Below are 21,406 nucleotides of genomic sequence, written 5' to 3' on the forward strand. Positions count from 1 at the left end.
GTTGTCTTCTCACTGGAAGGGGTAGTTGAGGGTTGAGAAAAGGGAAGAGGGTGGGTGAGGGTGGGGTAAGGTAGGGGCATAGGGGTGGGTTGAAAGTGGGGGTGGATGTGGAACAGATGTGTGGTGGAAGGGTGGGGTGAAGGGGACAGGGAGGAGGTGGGTGGGGTGTGGGGAAGGGAGGGGTGGGGGAAAGGGGTGAAATGAAGGTGGAGGATGGGGTGGGGTGAAGGGCTGGGGTGAAGGTGGTGAGGCAGAGGGTAGATGGGTGGGTGGGGTAAAGGTGGGGGTGAGGAGGTGGGGGAATAGGAGTTGGTGCAGGAAGTGGGGAGTAGAGGTGGGGGTGGGGGCTGGGTTGGGGTGGGGGTTGGAGGGGTGGAGATGGGGGTACAGGTTGAAGATTTCCCCCTTTAGAGCCCACCGCAGTTGGTCGTTGCTAAGGGGAGTTAAGGAGGTAGGGAGTGCGCTGGGCTAGAGACTATCTGGTGACCTCTAAGCATCTCCTGTGGCCAGCCATTACCGGATAGGAAGGTCAAAAGTCCGGCCATGCCATGGCTGTGGCTAAGATGTCTCTTCAGTCCGGATGTAAGGCCTTGCCCGATTCAGAATCCCCTAGATAGGCATTCAGCTAATGCAAGAACACAAACGACAAGGGAATTTGGTAAAGATTTTCCTCCCACAGATGTAGTACAGGAACTAGCTTAGGTAAACAACAGCCATGCTGCGGAATTCTGCTGTGTCTGCTTTAAAAACAAAAGCAAAAACAAAACAAAACAAAACAAAAAACAAGCCAATCATCCTAGCTGGGTTTGTGGGCTGTTCACGTCCTTCGTGGGCAGGGCGGTCACTGACCCTCAACTGCCTTAGGGAGAGGCTGGACTATTCATGATGGCGGAAAACGGGGGGTGGGGGTGGGGGGTGGGGGGTGGGGGTAGGGGTGGGGAAGGGGCTCCATCCTTCTGTGGTGGGAAAGTCATCACCCGCACCACGCCCGCAGGGAAGACTTTGTGGTGTGGCCTTCATGTGTGGAGACCCCGATAAGTAACTTCTCACCTGTCCTCCGTAAAGAAGTTCAGTGAATGGGCTGGAGAGATGGCTCAGTGGTTAAAGGCAATGACTGCTCTTCCAGAGGTCCTGAGTTCAAATCCCAGCAACCACATGGTGGCTCACAACCACCCATAATGAGATCTGACGCCCTCTTCTGGGGTGTCTGAAGACAGCGACAGTGTACTCAGATATAATAAATAAATCTTAAAAAAAAAAAAAGTTCAGTAAACTCACTGCTCCCTAGGGAGAATGTTGGTGGGTTTGAGCCTCGGTTTGCTGTTCGTTGGAACCATGGAAGGGGTAGGAATTATCACTTACATCTCCCCCTGAGAAAGAATTTTAGTTTACACCAGGATAGAGAGCCCATTAGGAAGAAGGTTGTAATGGCTCCTAAATACGCCCGTGCACTCTGAACTTGAAGGGTCCTTCTCTTTCTACTAACCGATTCTGAGAGTGTCTTTTACATTCATAACCACAGTTTACATTAGGAGATTGGAAAAATTTCCCTTTGACAGGGAACTAATTCGCCAATCTGTTCCCAGTCTGCTACTGGCTCAGGATCACTCAGCGGGATAGCCTCATGCTGCGCTGGCTAGCCTGGTCTCCTCCGCCCTTCTAGCCCCTCAGTCCAAGTCAAGCACTTGTTAGTGGAAAGAACCCAGTGAGGTGTCACAATGTCACATACCCAACTGTCACGTCACAGGACATCCTGTTTCAGAAGGGCCTGACAAGTGGCATCTGAGGCTGCTTGCCCTGAGGCCGGCTGTGCTGTGGCCTCAGACCCCAGCCACCGTTCCTCCATCCATTCGAGGAGGTGTTTGTTTTGACCTTATGCTTTAAGCAAGGTGTGTCTATTTAATAAGTATTTGGAATATTTCCACTATAGTTTTTCTCTTCTTGGAGTAGAGACAAGTTTTCTTCTGGATGAAGTCATTTCAATTATAAATAAAGCCTCTACTTAATTTTTTTTTTTTTAACAGAACAGGAATCATTCAAGGCTTGTGATGACTGAGCAGGTAAGGAGCTTGCTGAGCTGACCTGGAGAGTTCATCTCTTGAGCCCACATAAAGGTGGAAAGAGAGAGGCTGGAGGGGGCTTCCCCGAGTTAAAGTACTTGTTGTTCTTCCAGAGGAGCGAGGTTCAGTTCCCTCATGCCAGCTTACCACGTCTGTAACGCCAGTCCCTGGGAATCTGGCACCCTGTTCTGGCTTCCTCAGGGCCCACGTGCATGTGTGCAAAGGCCATGTGCATGTAGACAAAACACCTATACACATAAAAGGAAGGTAAAAAAGGAAAACCGACTCTACAAAGCTGTCCTCTGACTTCCGCAAATGGTATTGATTGTTTAGCTCCTTCCAGATAAATATCATATTTTCTCTCACATGTGGAGTATATAAATAAGTATAAATAAGTAAATATGCTATGCAGTGGCGGCACACACCTTTAATCCCAGCAGTCAGGAGGCAGACGCAGGTGGATTTCTGAGTTCGAGGCCAACCTGGTCTACAGAGTGAGTTCCAGGACAGCCAGGGCTATACAGAGAGAACCTGTCTCGAAAAACACAAATAAACAAACAAATAAATAAATGCATATATGTGCATGTGTGTGTATATGTTTGTTGAGAGAGAGAGAGAATGGAGAAAGGAAGAAAGCAGTGGGGAAAATATGAGTGAGCAAGGTACAATGATACGTGTGTATGAAAACCATGTTTATATGCTAACCAGAGAACAAATTTTAAAAATTCATAAGGGCTAAGGCTTATATACTTATATACTATATAGCTCAATGGTAGTGTGCTTTCCTACTATGTGCTATGCTTTAGGGTCAGTGTCCAATATGGATCATACTGATCAAACAGTAGTGCCATATATTTTGTCAGACATAGCAATGGTGTTTACGTAAAAATTTGTCCTAATATTTTAGAAATACATATTAAAAACTGTTAACTAATATATGGTCTTTATGAAATATTCTAAACCACACAGGCAGGTTCAAGCTAGATTTTAATATATTAGAGAATAAAACTTTTATTGATATGGATTCTCTAGTTTTAAAAGTATGTGTGTCTGTGCACATAAGTGCAGCTGCCTGTGGAGACCAGAAGAGGGCGCTGGATTCCCCCAAAGTTGTAGTTACAGGTGATTATGAGTTGCCCAGTGAAGTTGCTGTGAACTGAACTTGGGTCCTCTGCAGCGGCAGACTGTCCTTTTAAATGCTCAGCCATTTAAACCATTAGTTCCATAGTTTCACATTTAAAGAAACAATTACATTTATTTATTTTGGTGGGGGGCACATGCCTGTTGAGGTTTGGCCTGTTGCTCTATGTAATATAATGCTGAATTCTGTGAAGGTCTAGGCCTGAGAATGAATCCTCATGTTTACAACCTTTTTTAAATATTTTATTTATTATATGTAAGTAATTATATTATATATTTATAATTATAATATATAATAAACACTGTAGCTGCCTTCAGACACTTTTTTTTTCTCTCTGTGGCCCAGCTCACTCTCTGTAGCTGTCTTCAGACACCCCAGAAGAAGGCAGTAGATCTCATTATGGATGGTTGTGAGCCATCATGTGGTTGCTGGGATTTGAACTCACGACCTTTGAAAGAGCAGTCGGTGGTGTACTTAGCCGCTGAGCCATCTCTCCAGCCTGTTTACAAGCTTTTATTGAGCAATTTAAAACTATTGGCTAAAGCCAGGCAGTGGTGATGCAGGCCTTTAATCCCAGCACTTGGGGGACAGAGGCAGGCAGATTTCTGAGTTCAAGGCTAGCCTGGTCTACAGAGTGAGTTCCAGGACAGCCAGGGCTACACAGAGAAACCCTGTCTTGAAAAACCAAAAATACAAAAAACAAAAACTATTGGTTAAATAAAGTTGGCTACAGCCAGTTACTGGGATTAGAGTTAAGTGGGTTTTGAGTTATCTGGTTGGGACTGGAGAAGAGAAAAGAGAGAGACTACTAGGAAAGAGGGGAGGGGACACCATGAGAGGAGGTGTCCCATGAGCACATAGCCAAGAGAAACAGCAAGTATTTGGGGAACATCACTGGGGAGGAAGCCAGGCCCGCTTTAGAAAAGTAGTTTAGGGGTTACCTCCCAGTGATCATCAAAGCCAAATAAAATAAGCACAGACTAAGTCTCATTTATTTGTAAGCTAGACAGGATAAGTTTAAACTGGTTTGCTGCGTGTGCCACAATGCACGTGTGAGTCAGAGGACAACTTGTGGACGCCTCTCTTTTTCCTTTCACTGTTTGAGTCCTGAGTTGAAGTCAGGTGGTCAGGCATGGTGGTTAGAGCCTTTACTGATGAAGGGCGTCTCCAGCCCTGACTTTATATTGTCCCCAGTCCTTCTGGAGACAAGTACTTGTTGAATTACAGTACAAAGTCAAGGTAGGATGTCCACAATTGTTTGAAAGGGCTGTTAACTATTACGTAATATTACTGCATAGCCAGAAGTCCTCACCTGACTCGATCAAAGCAGTGGCTCACATTGGTGGCATAGACGCCGGTGACGAAGAGGGCTCTGTTATTAAACCACTCAGTAAAGAACGACGCGACAAGGAAGTCCTGCTTCTCTTCTCCATCCTTTGGAAAATGCAGATTTAAGAAAATACTAAAATGTGTGTCGTATGAAAAGAGAGAATGTTAGTTTCTTCTTGACAAGGACGGAGAGGCCCTGGGCCTCCAGCATACATGTGGTTAAAGCATTGCGTTAGGGCTGGATAGACCACTCGGCGGTCAAGAGCATCACTTGCTTTCTCAGAGGATCCTGGTTTGACTCCTGATACTCACAAGGTGGCTTAACACTCCCTGTAACTGCAGTTTCAGGAGATCGCACTCCCTGTTCTGACCGAGCCAGGTATGAACAGGGTTCACAGACAGACAGCAGGACAAAATCTCTATACACATTAAATAAATAAACATATAAAGTTCTGAAGAGCATTGTTTCTTACTTTTTTGGCATCTGACCGTTATGGGATTTTATTCGGCTACAAAGAAAAACAAAATTATGACATTTTCAGATGAGTGGATGAGACCAGAAGAAATGCTTGTGGGTGAGGCAAGCCAGGCCCAGAGGTACCAAGGCGAGCCACATGGTCCCCCTCCCTTGTGGACCCTACACTTGACTCTAGTTTTGCACGCTTATGTGGGAGGACCTCTGGAGGCAGCACACTAAAGAGTGGGCAGGGATCCCATTATGGAAGAGGAACAATAGTGTATAGAGATAAAATAATGGCGAAGAAACAGAGGACTAGGGAGGAAGAGGTTCAAACATGGAGGGGAAGGGAAGGTGGGGGCGGGGTGATGACAGCGGTGAGGGACCCGGAAGAGGAGGGCTCATCACAGTTAAGGTTGTGTGAGTGAATCATCCAGAAACAAACTATCTGGTAACCCAATTTAAAAAACACACACACACACACACATAAAAGAGAGTTGAGGGAAGATACCTTGCGAGGCTAAGCAGTGTTGGTCCTAGAAATATTAGGTCACTAAACTAAGCCCCTGATGCCAGGCGTAAGGATACTGTCACAGAAGCAGCTGATGGGGGAGGTTCTTGCTGTTTCTGGTGGTTTCCTAGGAGAACGAGCTGATAACACCGTCTGGTTGAAGACACCACACATCTTGGCTGAGACATACAGAGCGAGCAGGCTAGAACTGGGTTTCGGATCTTCTGCCCATGACCGGAAGGGCTGGACAATGCTACCACATGGGTGGGTGGCAGTAACAGCAGTCACGGTCTTATCCAGCTGTGAACTCTAGAACAGCAACCCATCGGGCAGGATATTCACAGGCTGTTCCTGGCGAAGCCAATATCCCTGAATGTATTTGAAGCCCCTTCTACCTGAGGACCCATCCCTGATACTGTGACCCTGGTCCCAGACATATGGCTGATGAGGTCCTAGATTGGGGAAGGGGGAGGGGGAGGGGGAGAGAGAGGACCCAATATGGCTGCTTAGCTGAATTAAGATGGCCTCACACAACCCAAGTATCTGTTCGTAAGCACAGATAAAGACTACTCAGGGCTAATCAGAGACTCAGGACTTGCAGTGAAATGACCACACAGGATGCAGAGAAGGATGGTTGAGGGATTGGACCTGGATGTTATCTAAGGGCCACCCCACAAGTACCTGGCTGCAGACAGATATGCCCCTCCCCGCAGTTACCTGGCAATGCCAGGTAGGCCTGGCCTACTATAAAAGGGATGCTCGGCCCCTCCTCTCTCTCTTACCCCTCTTACTTCTTATCTCTTATCTCTCTTACCTCTCTCACGCTCGCTCTTGGGCTCTCCTCCCCTTCCCCCCCTCCACATGGTCATGGCCAACCTCTACTTCTCTGCTCTCTCCCCCTCTCTGCCTTTCTCTGACTCTACTACCCCTTTGACTCTCCTCTCCATGCCCTGAATAAACTCTATTCTATACTATGTCGGTGTGTGTCTGGTCCCTCGGGGGGAAGGGAGGCCTGGGCATGGGACACTGGTGGATAAGCCCACCTCAGCAAGGCCCAGGGTGCGCTGCAGAGGAGCAATGGGAAAGACTGGGAGGAAGGCTGTAACCTGGCCAGGGCTCCTGCAAACCTGCAGCAGCTGTGTTTGCAGTCCATACACGTTTGTTTTTTCTCTGTTATGACAAATACACCCTGAGCGAAAGCCACTTGAGGACATGGAGGAAGTGGTTTATTTTGCTTTATACTTCTAGGCATCAGCCCCTCGCTGAGGGAAGTTGTGTCAGGAGACTTGTGAAAGCTAAGGCCTACCAGCTTGCGTCCTCTGACTTACGCTCAGGCATCTTTGTTGTGGAACTAAGGACCACCACCTGCTCATGGGTGGATGTCTACAGTGGCCCTTCCCACATCAATCAATAATCAAGACAATCTTCCACAGATGGGCCTACAGGCAATCCCTCAACTGAAATTTCTTCCCAGATGACTTTTCGGTTTTTTGTTGTTTTTTTTTAAGATGTGTTATGTATTTGACTGTTTCACCTGAATGCTTGTATATGCACCACATGTGTGTCTGGTCACCATACAGGCCAGAGAAGGGTAATGGATCTCCTGGAACTGAAAAAGACAGCTGTGAGATGTCATGTGGGTGTTGGGAATAGAATTGAGTACTCTGGAGCAGCTGGTGCCCTTCACTACAGCGCCGCCGCCGCCTCCAGTCGCACGAGCCACCTTTGCCTGTGTCAAGTTGATAACAGAAACTAAAGGGGGATAAGATTCAACGGCTTTTCCTTAAGAACCTTATCTTTTTTTATCAGGCTTTCTTTGTGTTGTCCTGGCTGTCCTGAAACTCTGGCCTCAGACCCAGATCCGCCTCTGCCTCTCAAGTGCTGGGATTAAAGACGTGCACCACCACCGCCCAGCGATACCCACCACCTTGACGACTTTCAGTTGGTTTCTGCACCATTTATTGGGTTTCTGTAGTGCCCTCTGCCTGTTTCTGTCCCCCTATGGCTCCTCCCCTCCCTTCTCTCCCCTCTCATCTTCTCCCCTCCCCTCTCGGAGTCTCTGTGTAACAGGCTGACCTGGAACTTGCTACATAGATAAGGCAATTTTTTCACCTCTGCTTCCCCAGTACGGGATGGCAGACACGAACTGTCATGCCTAGCTTACATTGTTTTAACTACTACAAATTCATAACGTTTTGGTACCTGGTAGATTCTAAGTCTCTCATCTTCTTTGCCTTTCTTATTTTTTGAACTTTCTCTCTCTCTCTCTCTCTCTCTCTCTCTCTCTCTCTCTCTCTCTCTCTGCTTTTCCCCTTGTGTGAGACAGGATCTCCTCTGCAGCTGTGTGTGCTAAGCAAGCCCGAGTCTCCTGTCTCCGGCTCTCATTTCAGTGTTGGGGTGCTGGGATCCCATCTGGGTTCATGTTAGGCTTCCTGTGACTTCCGGGGATCCAAACTGGGATCTCCGATGTGCACAGTAAGCTCGTTATCTAGAAGCCTCCTTGACCCTTTGTCTTTCTTCCTCACAGGATTCTTAGCTTTGTGCCTATGAGAACCAATCATGAGAATCAACAGAAATAACAGGAGTTGTTGGGTTTTCACTTCCATTAGTTTAGGGAGAATGAATATATTTTTACTAATTAATCTTCCAGTCCAGGAACACAGGCAAATGATCATTAAAAAAACAAAACAAAAACAAAAACAAACACCCACCAAGCTGGAGATATGGCTCAGGTTGAGAACTGACTGCTCTTCCAGAGGTCCTGAGTTCAATTCCCAGCAACTACATGGTGGCTCACAACCATCTGCAATGATATCCAATGTCCTCTTCTGATGTGTCTGAAGACAGCTGCAGTGTACTCATAAATAAAATAAATAGATCTTTAAAAGAGTGTGGGGCTGGAGAGAATGGCTCAGTGGTTAAGAGCACTGACTGCTCTCTCAGAGGTCCTGAGTTCAATTCCAGACAACCACATGGTGGCTCACAGTCATCTATAATGGGATCTGGTGCCCTCTTCAGGCCTGCAGGCATATATGCAGGCTATACACTGTGACCATAATAAATAAATAAATAAATAAGTGTGTGTGTGTGTGTGTGTGTGTGTGTGTGTGTGAGAGAGAGAGAGAGAGAGAGAGAGAGAGAGAGACAGAGAGAGAGAGAGAGAGAGAGAGAGAGAGAGAGAGAGAGAGAGGGATATTTATATATATTAAGATTTCAGAAGGCTCTGAGACCAAGCAATATGTGGCCAGGTCCTGAGGCGCCATTACACAAAGCTATGAAGGCAAACCCTGAGTAGAAATGTAGGCCCCAGGAGGTTGAAGATGCCAGAGTCAAAGGAGGTCTGTTTATGAAAGTCCCAAGCTCAGAATGAAATGGCCCAAGACAGAGGCTGTAGGTCTGCAGAAGGCAGGCAGACAGACAGACGCTGGGACCACCTGAGTCCTTTGGAGCCTCTGACTCCATCGGGAGTTGCAGGGTGATGTCATCAGGACTTTAGGGTTTGCTGTTTTCCTTGTCCTTTCAGTCCTGTTTAAGTCTGAGCGTTTCTTGCTGTGCCCCCAATCCTTCCTTTGAAATAGGGATGTTTTAGTCTGTGCCATTGTGCGTTGGAACTACCTAACTTTTAATTTTATAGGAGGGAGCTCACAGTGAAGAGACCACCTTGAGTTTTAGAAGAGACTTAAATTTTTTAAAAAGTATTGGAAATATTAAAAGATTATGGGGATTTTAATTAATTATTTTTGGGGGTTTTGGGGGGGGTAGAGACGAGATTTCTCTGTGTAGCTCTGGCTATCCTGGAACTCACTGTGTAGACCAGTCTGGCCTCAAATGCACAGAGATCTGCCCAGCTTGACTATGGGGATTTTTGAAACAGAACAGAATGGGTTTTTGCATTACGAGATGGCCATTAGCCTACGGGAATGGGGAAGGAAAGTAATGGCTTAAAATGAAGTGTTTGGGTAGATGAACCCCTGGGGACCTGGAGGCGTGGTTCTGGCCTGCTATACCTGGACCACATCGCTACCGCCCCTCTGCAAGAGAAGCTGCCCGGCACGGGCTCTGCGGAATTCGGCATTCTAAACCCCTATTGCCATGGCATGTTTGCAGTTCTAGGGGAGACCACAGGATGCTGCACCCTGAAATCCCTCAGGGTCCGGAGGGTGCCCAGATTCTACAAGAACATCCTCAGGACTCACTGTCTACCTTGACCTAAGCCTCCTCCAGAGCGTGCCGGAAGGAAGGCTCTCTGGGCCTTGAGTATCTTCGCTTTCCGGAGGTAGATGGGGTCTCTCCAGATACATGAGCACTCATCTGTTTTGCGGAGGATGAGAAACTAGTCTATGTGGTCCAGGGATGCTGCGAGGTGGACGATGTACTTCACAGTCTGCTGGGGATGCCCACCAAAATGCTGGCAGAGATTGCGATAGTGTTTTGAGGCCGCGCCCACCGGTCCATACGTGCGCACCCCGGTCGCACTCCGGACCTACCTGCCTCCATGCTCAGAGCCTGCAAGTGTTGTTCTCTGAGTCGATCCCTTGGGTGCAGGCTCTCATGAGTCCTCAATGTCTACCATAGTGTTGAGGGCAGTCCGTGACAGCCCTGCAGGAGGGGCAGGGCATCAGTCCTCCCCGGAAACACAACCAGGGCCTGAGCGGCTGCACAGGGAGGGCAGAACCGGCCTCTCTACACCCTGCGTTCCTCGGGACAAAGGAGCTCCTTCCACTGCTCTTGTTTCTTCCCTTTGAACCTTGAACTCGGAGTATCACTTATAATTTTATAGTCATTGTTGTCATAGTCCTTAAAGGCCAGCCCAGGAGAGAGAGCCAGGGCTATGGAGTCCCAGATCGCTGTGAGCAGAGCAGTGTGTATGCCCGGGACAGCCATCTTGGATCACACTGGACTGCCCAGGTCTGAAGCCTCTCTTCTGGACAGTTACTCTAACAGGGCACTCTGTCGAGCTTGGTCTTTGAAAGATTGATGACTACATCCTGCTCCAGGGCTCTGAGAAGAGTTGTGAGGAGGAGAAGGTGTGTCTACTGTCGGAATAAATCTCCCATCAGGCCTAGAAATCAAGCTGATGTGAATCTGTGACAGTTTCGATTGTCAATTCATAGGCTCTAGAGTTGAGATGCCAACTGTTTTAAGTTCAGACTCCATTTTATAGAACCTGACCTAAGTTCGAACTCAGGTAAACTACAGGCCGGTACCTAGCTTTAGTTTCCAAGTTGCTCCCCCCAACAAAACCTGAGCCCAGCTCCAATCTCTAGGCTAATCCCCAACAAGACCATGTATTAGTCAGGGCTCTCTAGGGTCACAGAACGTCTGGGTAGTCTCTATATAGCAAGGGAATCTGTTGATGACTCACAGCCTGTAGTTCAACTCCCCAACAATGGTCAGCAGCAGCTGTGGATGGAAGTCCAAGGACCTAGCAGTTGCTCAGTCCCACGAGGCAAGCAGGTGGAGAAGAGAATGACTCTTCTTTCTTCCAATGTCATTATGTCAGTCTCCAGCAGAAGGTGTGGCCCAGATTAAAGGTGCATTCCACCACGCCTGGATCTTGGACTTGATTTGTCCCAGACGACCTAGAACTCAGAGATCTCCCTGTCTTAATCTTCTGGGATTCATAGCCACTATGCCTCAAGATCTCCATGCCGAGATCCAGGTCAGAAACTTGTATCTCCCAGCCTCCAGATTAGGATCACAGGTGAGCCTTCCAGTTCTGGATTGTAGTTCATTCCAGATAGAGTCAAGTCGACAAAGAGGAATAGCCACTACAACCAGTGCCTCCAGATTACAGCCCCAACAAGACCAGGGTCTCCTGGTTATTCCCCCAGCAAACCTGCACCCCCAGGTTGCAAGCCCACCCCTTGCCTAACGACCACCAATGCAGAGGGGAGCAGAAGTTAAGTTTATGATATGACTCCCAGCACCAGCCAATGATGTTTAAGGCCACAGGAGCTTTCCAATGAGATGCTTGCACATGTATCCCTGCTTGCTGCTTACTATAAAGCCTCGCCCCATAGACATTTGGGGCTCCTCCACCACCAAAACCGTCTTATGTGATGATGGTACATTGGTGGGGGGGGGCGTTTTGAGCTAGCTCAAATAGAATAAAGGACCTGCTGTGAGTGACATCAGATCGACTCCTGTCTGGTTTTTTTGTTTTTGTTTTTTTGTTTTTTTGAGGCAGGGTTTCTCTGTATAGCCCTGGCTGTCCTGGAACTCACTCTGTAGACCAGGCTGGCCTCAAACTCAGAAATCCTCCTGCCTCTGCCTCCCAGAGTGCTGGGACTAAAGGCGTGCACCACCTCTGCCCAGCGAGTCTCGGGTATCATGGACCCTTATGTGGTGGGTTTGGTTTAACACTTATATAATGTTCATTGGGTTCCCAAAAGTGCAGGAGATTTCGCAGCAGGTAAGGCGCTGAGGGTCCCTGCCACCAGTTGGCTTTGGTTGGTAAATAAAGTTGCCAGTGGTGCCAGTGGCCAATGACTGGGCAGGGAAACAGAGGAAACTTTAGGATTCGCAGGCAAGGGGACCAAGAACAAAAAGAATCTCTATGCCAGGAAGGGAATAAGATCCAGGCTTGGGAGCTTCGGAGGAAGAGAGGGCGTGCCAGTCACGTGAGAGCCGGGGAGGAGCGGCCCCAGAGCTGTCCCCATCAGCTCTAGGGTAGCAAAGACGGAATATAGATTTTAGTAAGCAATAACTCAGGAGTATCGGAGGGGAGACGTTAGCAAAGTGGAAATTTGGGAGTGACCCAGCCATTGAGCTGATTAAGGCATATTAAAATAAGGTTGTGTGTGTGTGTGTGTGTGTGTGTGTGTGTCTTTCATATGGGAATCCAGATCACTGGGGTGGGTAGTAGGCTGCCACCGGGCTGCCGCTGGGTCTATCAGAGCAGATGAATTACCTACAGCGACATCACCACACCTCATTTCTCGTCACAACTTCCATAGGCTCCTCTTAAAGATCCCACAAATAATGTTTGCCTTTCTATGACTGGCTTGTTTCATTTAACGTATCTCCCAGTTCCCTCCATGTTTCTGCAAATGACAGTCTTACAATTTTTCTTAGAAAAAATGTTTTCATATTGTATATAAACACTATATGTAAACATTAAGACAAGGTCTCTCTACATAGACCTGGATGTCCTAGAACTCACTCTGTAGAACCAGGCTGGCCTTGAATTTACAGAGATCCACCTGCCTCTGCCTCTTGAGTTCTGGGATTAAAAGTGTGGGCCACCTCACTTAGCTCATACAATATATTTTTGTTTTCCCATCCCCTAGACTTTCTATATTTTTATAAGTTTTTCAATTTATTTACTTCTTTTGTTTGTTTGGGGTTTTTTGTTTTTTGTTTGTTTGTTTGTTTGTTTTTTTGGTTTTTTTCCGAGACAGGGTTTCTCTATGTAGCCCTGGCTGTCCGGGAATTCACTCTGTAGACCAGGCTGGCCTCGAACTCAGAAATCCGCCTGCCTCTGCCTCCCAAGTGCTGGGATTAAAGGTGCGCCACCACCACCTTATTTTTATGTGTGTGAGTACACTGTCACTGTCTTCAGACACACCAGAAAAGGCATCTGATCCCATTACAGATGGTTGTGAGCCATCATGTGTTTGCTGGGAATTGAACTCAGGACCTCTGGAAAAGCAGTTGGTGTTCTTAACCTCTGAGCCACCTCTCCAGTACCAGACTTTCAATATTTTTATAACTAAATACTATGTGCTCAATTTTCCACTCAATTTTCCATTCATGAGCTGTTGTATATTTAATTCAGTATCTTGGAACAGTCCTTGATCTCCACGTTAGAGCCGATGTCTACATAGCTCCTTCATGGTCTTTCCACATAGGTCAAGTAGTGGGACTTCTGGGTGATAATCTAGTTAATAGTTTAAAGTATTTCACAAAACAGCTAAGTATGAATCATACCTATGGTGCAATGAAACAGATTAAAATCACTTGTCTATGTTCCCTAACTTTGAAAATTTAAGAGATTTTGTGTGTGTGTGTGTGTATGTTTGATGTGTTTGGTGTGTGTGTGTTTAGTATATATGTGTGTGCTTGGTGTGCATGTGTTTGGTGTGTTTGGTGTGTGTGTAGTGTGTGTGTGTTTGGTGTGTGTGTGTGCTTGGTGTGTGTGTTTGGTGTCTGTGTGTGTGTGTTTGGTGTCTGTGTGGTTTGGAGTGTTTGGTATGTGTGTGTTTGGTGTGTGTGCTTGGTGTGTACATCTATGTGTGTTTGGTGTGTGTGGTTTGGTGTGTTTGATGTGTGTGATGTGTGTGTGTTTGGGGTGTGTGTGTTTGGGGTATGTGTGTGTTTAGTATGTGTTTGGTGTGTGTGTATTTGGTGTGTATGTGAGTGTGTGTGTTTGGTGTGTGTGTGTGTGGTGTGTGTGGTTTGGTGTGTTTGGTGTGTGTGTATTTGGTGTATATGTGTGTGTTTGGTGTGTGTGGTGTATGTGTGTTTGGGGTGTGTGCGTGGTGTGTACATCTATGTGTGTTTGGTGTATGTGGTTTGGTGTGTTTGATGTGTGTGATGTGTGTGTGTGTTTGGGGTGTGTGTGTGTGTGTTTGGGGTATGTGTTTGTTTAGTATGTGTTTGGTGTGTGTGTATTTGATGTGTATGTGACTGTGTGTGTTTGGTGTGTGTGTGTGTGTGTGTGGTGTGTGTGGTTTGGTGTGTTTAGTGTGTGTGTATTTGGTATATATGTGTGTGTTTGGTGTGTGTGGTGTATGTGTGTCCGGGGTGTGTGCTTGGTGTGTACATCTATGTGTGTTTGGTGTGTGTGGTTTGGTGTGTTTGGTGTGTGTGTATTTGGTGTGTATGTGAGTGTGTGTGTTTGGTGTGTGTGTGGTGTGTGTGGTTTGGTGTGTTTGGTGTGTGTGGTTTGGTGTGTTTGATGTGTGTGATGTGTGTGTGTTTGGGGTGTGTGTGTGTGTGTTTGGGGTATGTGTGTGTTTAGTATGTGTTTGGTGTGTGTGTATTTGATATGTATGTGAGTGTGTGTTTTTGGTGTGTGTGTGTGTGGTGTGTGTGGTTTGGTGTGTTTGGTGTGTGTGTATTTGGTATATATGTGTGTGTTTGGTGTGTGTGGTGTATGTGTGTTTGGGGTGTGTGCTTGGTGTATACATCTATGTGTGTTTGGTGTGTGTGGTTTGGTGTGTTTGATGTGTGTGATGTGTGTGTGTTTGGGGTGTGTGTGTGTGTGTTTGGGGTATGTGTGTGTTTAGTATGTGTTTGGTGTGTGTGTATTTGATGTGTATGTGAGTGTGTGTGCTTGGTGTGTATGTGTGTGTGTGGTGTGTGTGGTTTGGTGTGTTTGGTGTGTGTGTATTTGGTGTATATGTGTGTGTTTGGTGTGTGTGGTGTATGTGTGTTTGGGGTGTGTGTGTGTGTGTTTAGTGTGTGTGTGTCACCTGCTGTTTGCATCTGCACCAGGCCTTGGAGGTCAGGAGAGGGAGTTAGCTCCTCTGGAACTGACCACAGATTGTTGTGAACCATCCGACTGCTGGAAACGGGATGAATCCGGTTCTTGGCAGGAGCGGCCTTGGAGCCGCTGAGCCAGCTCTCCAGCCTCAGAAGAGGCTGCTTTGTGTGTTTACTCAGTCACGGGGATTGTGGCCGGAGAGGACACTGGAACGGGAGTTTGGGGGAATTAATTTTGGCCCTGGCTTTTCCCAGCATTTTGAAATCAATTTGCTTGGTGTGAAAAAACAAAAGGTAGTCAATTCATATTGTTTTCTGAGATAATGTCCTCCTCGCTGCTCTGGTGATGACCAGGCCTTGAGAGTGGGAGAAGAGATTAAAGAGATAAACCAGTTCTCGGAATTCAGAAGGAGCAAAGGTTTGCATTAAATCTTACTTAAATTAGCCATTCAAAATGCAGTACATTTTTATTCAGAGCCTATTTTGTGCCAGGTACAGAGCGAACTTTCCATAAATATTATTTAGATTTTACAGCTACACAAAGCAGGGACTTTTGAACAAAATATTTCTCTTACAGGTCTGGGGACATATCAAGGAGAGAGCGGGAGACGGTCTCACCATGTAGCCCCTGCTGGCCAGCCTGGAGCTGGCTCTGTTGACCAGGCTGCCCATTCTGTTCACAGAGATCCTCCTGCCTCTGCATCTCCAGTGCTGGACTTCGGCCGCTCCACCCTAAGCGTCTCTGCCTGACTTCCTGTCACCCTGCTTTCCCACGGTCCCCGTGAACTGTTCTCTGCTGCATTCCCAGCAGTCTGCTCTGACTTTTATTTCACTATGCTTTACCCTCAGCTAAATCTAAACCACCCTTTGTGTTTTTCAAAAGGAAACAGAATAGAAATTTTGATCTGGGCCAGGTGGCTCACACCTGTTATGCTAGCGCTCAGGAGGCTGTGGCAGGATTACCTCAAATTTGAGGCCAGCCTGGGCTACATAGTGAGTTTCAGAATAGCTTGGGCTACTGAGTTAAAAAAAAAAAAAAACCAGAAACAAAATTCCAATTATTTTGAAAGTAAGATATAATGACCCTACCACTTACCACTTTTGTACGATGCGTTATTTCTTCTCGTAAAGAGTTTCCAATACATACGTATTTGTCTTTACTCTGCAACACTGTATTTCCTTATAACGTGGTATTCTTACATATTCTTTCGAGAGAAAACTCTCCTGTGCGTTCTCTTTTGAGGCCACACGTTTAGACATACAGGCAACACCAAAGCTTTTCGAGTTACATCGCGTTGTTTAGGAAAAACAAGATAATTTAGCACGATGCGGGATTTCCTTAAAACGTGGTTTTCTGACAAATTTTGACGAAAGAAAATTCTCCTGTGGGTTCACTTTTGAGGCTACACGTTTAGACGTACACGCCACACCAAATCTTTTCGAGTTACAACGTGTTGTTTAGGAGATACAAGCTAATTTTGTACGATGCATTATTTCTTCTTGTAAAGTGTTTCCAATACATATGTATTTGTCTTTATTCTGCAACACAGTATTTCCTTATAACTTGGTATTCTTACATATTCTTTCGAGAGAAAACTCTCCTGTGCATTCTCTTTTGAGGCTACACGCTTAGACATACACGCCACACCAAATCTTTTCGAGTTACAACGTGTTGTTTAGGAGATACAAGCTAATTTTGTACAATGCTTTATTTCTTTAACAATAGTGAGTCAGGGGCTGGAGAGATAGCTCAGCGGTTAAAAGCACTGACTGCTCTTCTGAAGGTCCTGAGTTCAAATCCCAGCAACTACATGGTGGCTCACAACCATCTCTAATGAGATCTGATTTCTGATGCCCTCTTCTGGTGTGTCTGAAGACAGTATAGTGTAATATATGTAATATATATATATATATATATATATATATATATATAAATATATATATATAACAATAAATAAAATCTTAAAAAAAACAATGGCGAGCCAGTTTAATGTTCTTTTTTGCTCCAATATGTCCTTGTAGATGTCCACAGGATTGTTCTAATGAAAATTCCTGACTTTAATACTCTTCCTGTGAAACCCCTCTGTCTTGGGAATTTTTTTCTTTTCCTTAATAAATCTTACATTCACTGAGTTCAAACCAGTGACCTAATGCCCTCCAGGCATTACAGCATTTCATTTATAGACGCCGAAATATCACCAAGGGTTAAGGTTACTGTACTGGCTAGTTTTGTATGTCAACTTGACACAGGCTGGAGTTATCACAGAGAAAGGAGTTTCAGTTGGGGAAGTGCCTCCATGAGATCCAGCTGTGGGGCATTTTCTCAATTAGTGATCAAGTGGTGAGGGCCCCTTGTGGGTGGTTCCACCTTTGGGCTGGTGCTCTTGGGTTCTATAAGAGAGCAGGCTAAGCAAGCCAGGGGAAGCAAACCAGTAAGAAACATCCCTCCATGGCCTCTGCATCAGCTCCTGCTTCCTGACCTGCTTGAGTTCCAGTCCTGACTTCCTTTAGTGATAAACTGCAACATGGAAGTGTAAGCTCAATAAACCCTTTCCTCCCCAACTTGCTTCTTGGTCATGATGTTTGTGCAGGAATAGAAACCCTGACTAAGACAAATTGGTACCAGCGTAGTGGGGTATTCCTGTGACAACCTGACCATGTTTGGGGGAGGATTGTTGAAGGAATTTGGAACTTTGAGCTAGAAAAGCTGTGGAAAGTTCTGTAGGAGCTCGGAAGACAATGTTACAAACAGTGCAGAAGATGGAGGCCTGGCTTGTGAAATTTCAGAGGGAAGATTAAAGACTCTTACAGTGGCCATGTTTTGATTGTGAAGATTCTGTGGTTTTGGTTAGCTGGGGCTGAAGAATCAGCTGTAAGTAACAAGATGCCAGAACCACTAAAGCAAACCTTTGTGTTATTGGGACTATTGATGCTGGTTAGCTGGAGCTAAGAAATTAGCAGTGATTAAGAAGAGACCAGCATCACTGAGATGAAATCTTCTTGGAAGTGTTTTCTGAGAGCACAGAGAGTGTGTTCCAGAGATAGCCACAGTTGTATTTTGTGCTGTGGCTGGACTTGGTACTGTGTAAGAGTCACCCAGATAGTACTGGTTTTGAAGGCATGAAGGGGTCATGAAGAGCAGCTGAGGCTCTTGGCACAGTGAGAGGCCACGGAAGGCCATTGGTGAAGGTGCAGCTTCAGTTACAATTGATGGCCCAGGACTTGAAGGTGTCATGCATAGGAGCAGAGGCTTGTCACCCTGATGTGAGCCTATGAGAGGCTATTGGTGAAGCCTAATTACAGTGGAAGATAGCAGCGTTTTGGAGATGCCAGTACCATGCCATGACCACCAAGAACAGCAGCAGCAGTGGAGTACAGGCAGCTGGAGCCTAGAAGACAAGCTGTGTGCTACAAAGGGCAGAGATGAAGAAGTGACCCAAGCCCTTGGAGGAGCCCAGAAGATCGTGAGTTGGATCCCAGACATTGAACCATTGGAGTTTGAGTTTTGCTTTTGGTTGTGACTGTGCCCTGATATGTTTCCCTCTTGAAGGAAGAAAGTATTTTAGTGGAGCCCACAGTTGAGAGACTTTGAATTTTTAAAAGACTTTGAATTTCAAAGATATTGGATATTTTAAGGTGATTGAACTTTTAATGTGTAAAGACTGTGGGACTTTTAAAGTAATTTAGATCTTGGGGATGAATAAGAAAGTAAGGGCTGAGGCTTAATGATGTGTTTATGTGTCAAGTTGACAAGGGGTCAATTGGACTGGCTAGTTTCGTGTGTCAACTTGACACAGGCTGGAGTTATCACAGAGAAAGGAGTTTCAGTTGGGGAAGTGCCTCCATGAGATCCAGCTGTGGGGCATTTTCTCAATTAGTGATCAAGTGGTAAGGGCCCCTTGTGGGTGGTTCCACCTTTGGGCTGGTGCTCTTGGGTTCTATAAGAGAGCAGGCTAAGCAAGCCAGGGGAAGCAAGCCAGTAAGAAACATCCCTCCTTGGCCTCTGCATCAGCTCCTGTTCCTGACCTACTTGAGTTCCAGTCCTGACTTCCTTTAGTGATGAACTGCAACGTGGAAATGTAAGCTCAATAAACCCTTTCCTCCCCAACTTGCTTCTTGGTCATGATGTTTGTGCAGGAATAGAAACCCTGACTAAGACAGTTACTCTTAAAAACCTCAACCATCATATCCAGTACTACACCTGACAGTTTCAGATGCTGGTTAATACGCAGGATCCAGTCTGTGTGCAGAGTTCCCCAGCTAACTCCTGAAGGTCGTGTCGTGTTGTAGGCTCAGGGTCCAAGCAAGGTCTGCAGGTGGCACTTGGTTGATGTCAGGGAACAGGTAACTGTTGTCGGCCAATGGTAACTGTAACAATTCTACTCCTACTTTGTTGCAGAAACTGGGGCACTCTTCTTGTCTGCCCCCAGTTACGCCCTCACACTGCTATTCAGCAGAGGCAACTATGTCTCATATTTCCTGTAAACTGGCAAAGTTATTTTTAGAGTTTTTTTTTCTTCAAACGTGCCCTTTGCAGATAATCCTATCTTTCATTCATATCATATTACAGAACCCAAGCTGTTCCTTTCCTGGTGTTTTGTTATTTCATGTATTTACATAAATAGTGTATTTACACGGCGTTGGCTGCACACGGCCTTGAGCCTCTCTTGCTCAACGTTTTTTGGCAGGCGATGGTCACTGTTGCTAGGCCAATTCTTCTATTAGGATTGGGAAACTGGCTAAAGTACGGGCATAATGAATTCTTGAGTCTGGTACTCGAGATGCCCTGAAATACAAAGTATTTTGTGGCTAAGTTGTCAAACTGAAAGATTCCATTGATTGGGGCTGGAGAGGTATCCCAATGGTTAGAGCACTGGTTGTTCTTATGGAGACTGCAGGTTTGATTTCCCAGCACCCACATGGCCACTTACAGCTGTATGTAACTCCCACTTTCTGGAGATTTAATGCCCTCTCTGGCCTCTGATGGCGCCACAGACACATTCAAACAACAGTTCATACATCCAAAATAAAGGGAAAAAAATCTCCAAATGACATGCCGTGAGGAATTGCAACCAAATGCAGGTGCAGTCAGTCTCGGAGACATACATCTTTAATCCTACGACTTGGGAAAATGTGGGCAGGACTCCAAGCCAGCCAGGACAATAAGGTGAGACCTCAGCTCAATGAACAAAGCCAACGCGAACCACGTCAAGGGGCAGAACTTCCCTCGCAGAGGGCCCAGGTCCTGTTCCCAGCACTCAGGCTGGGTGTGGCTCACAGCTCCCCGTAACTCCAACTCTACGACCCCTTATCAATGCTCTCAGGCACCAGCACTTATTTATATATGTGCATGTGTGTTCATGCACAGATACACACACAGGAACATACACACACACAGGCACTCACACTCAGGCACACACACAGGAACATACATGCAGGCACACACATACAGACACACATAGGCACACACACAGAGGTACATAGGCACACAGGCACATACAAACACACAGGCACACATACACACACAGGAACACACACAGGCACGCACACAGACACACACAGGCACACATACACACAGGTACACACTCAGGCACACAGGCACACACACAGGCACACATACACACAAAGGCACACATACATAGGCTTACACACAGAGGCAAGCACACACACAGGCACAAATACACACAGGCATACACACACATGCACACACACATATACACAGGTACATACACACAGGCACACACACATATACACACATACTTTTCTCTCTCTTTTTTTTTTTTTCATTTTTTGAGACAGGGTTTCTCTGTGTAGCCCTGGCTGTCCTGGAACTCACTCTGTAGACGAGGCTGGCCTCCAACTCAGAAATCTGCCTGCCTCTGCCTCCCAAGTGCTGGGATCACATACTTAAAAAAAATAAAAACATGGAGAAGATATGTTAGACCCAGCCGAGAACACACCCAGACACCAAATTCTTTCACAGGGTGGCTCAACTGGAATGGTTTTCTTTTTGTTTTTTGTTTTTTGCTTTTGGGGTTTTTGGGGGGGGGGGTTTTGGGGGGGTTGTTTGTTTTTTGTTTTTGTTTTTGTTTTTGAGACAGGGTTTCTCTGTGTAGCTCTGGCTGTCCTGGAACTCACTCTATAGACCAGGCTGGCCTCGAACTCAGAAATCCACCTGCCTCTGCCTCCCAAGTGCTGGGATTAAAGGCGTGTGCCACCACTGCCCGGCTTGTTTTTTTTTTTTTTTTTTTTTTTTTTTTTTATTCGATATAATTTATTTACATTTCAAATGATTTCCCCTTTTCTAGCCCCCCCCACTCCCCGATAGTCCCGTAAGCCCCCTTCTCTTCCCCGGTCCTCCCTCCCACCCCTTCCCACTTCCCCGTTCTGGTTTTGCCGAATACTGTTTCACTGAGTCTTTTGTTTTTTGTTTTTTTAAAGGAGAAAAAGGAGTAGTTGGCAGGTCCTGATCGGACATG

The 21,406-nt window shown here is 46.2% G+C and overlaps 1 pseudogene; it reads left to right on the forward strand.

Annotated features, from left to right (window-relative positions):
• The first annotated feature begins 4,672 nt into the window (after positions 1–4,672).
• On the forward strand, positions 4,673–4,810 carry LOC127671404 (uncharacterized; annotated as a pseudogene).
• The last annotated feature ends 16,596 nt before the right edge of the window (positions 4,811–21,406 follow it).

The sequence above is a fragment of the Apodemus sylvaticus genome, chromosome 20, assembly GCF_947179515.1.
Source record: "Apodemus sylvaticus chromosome 20, mApoSyl1.1, whole genome shotgun sequence".
Lineage (NCBI taxonomy): Eukaryota > Metazoa > Chordata > Mammalia > Rodentia > Muridae > Apodemus > Apodemus sylvaticus.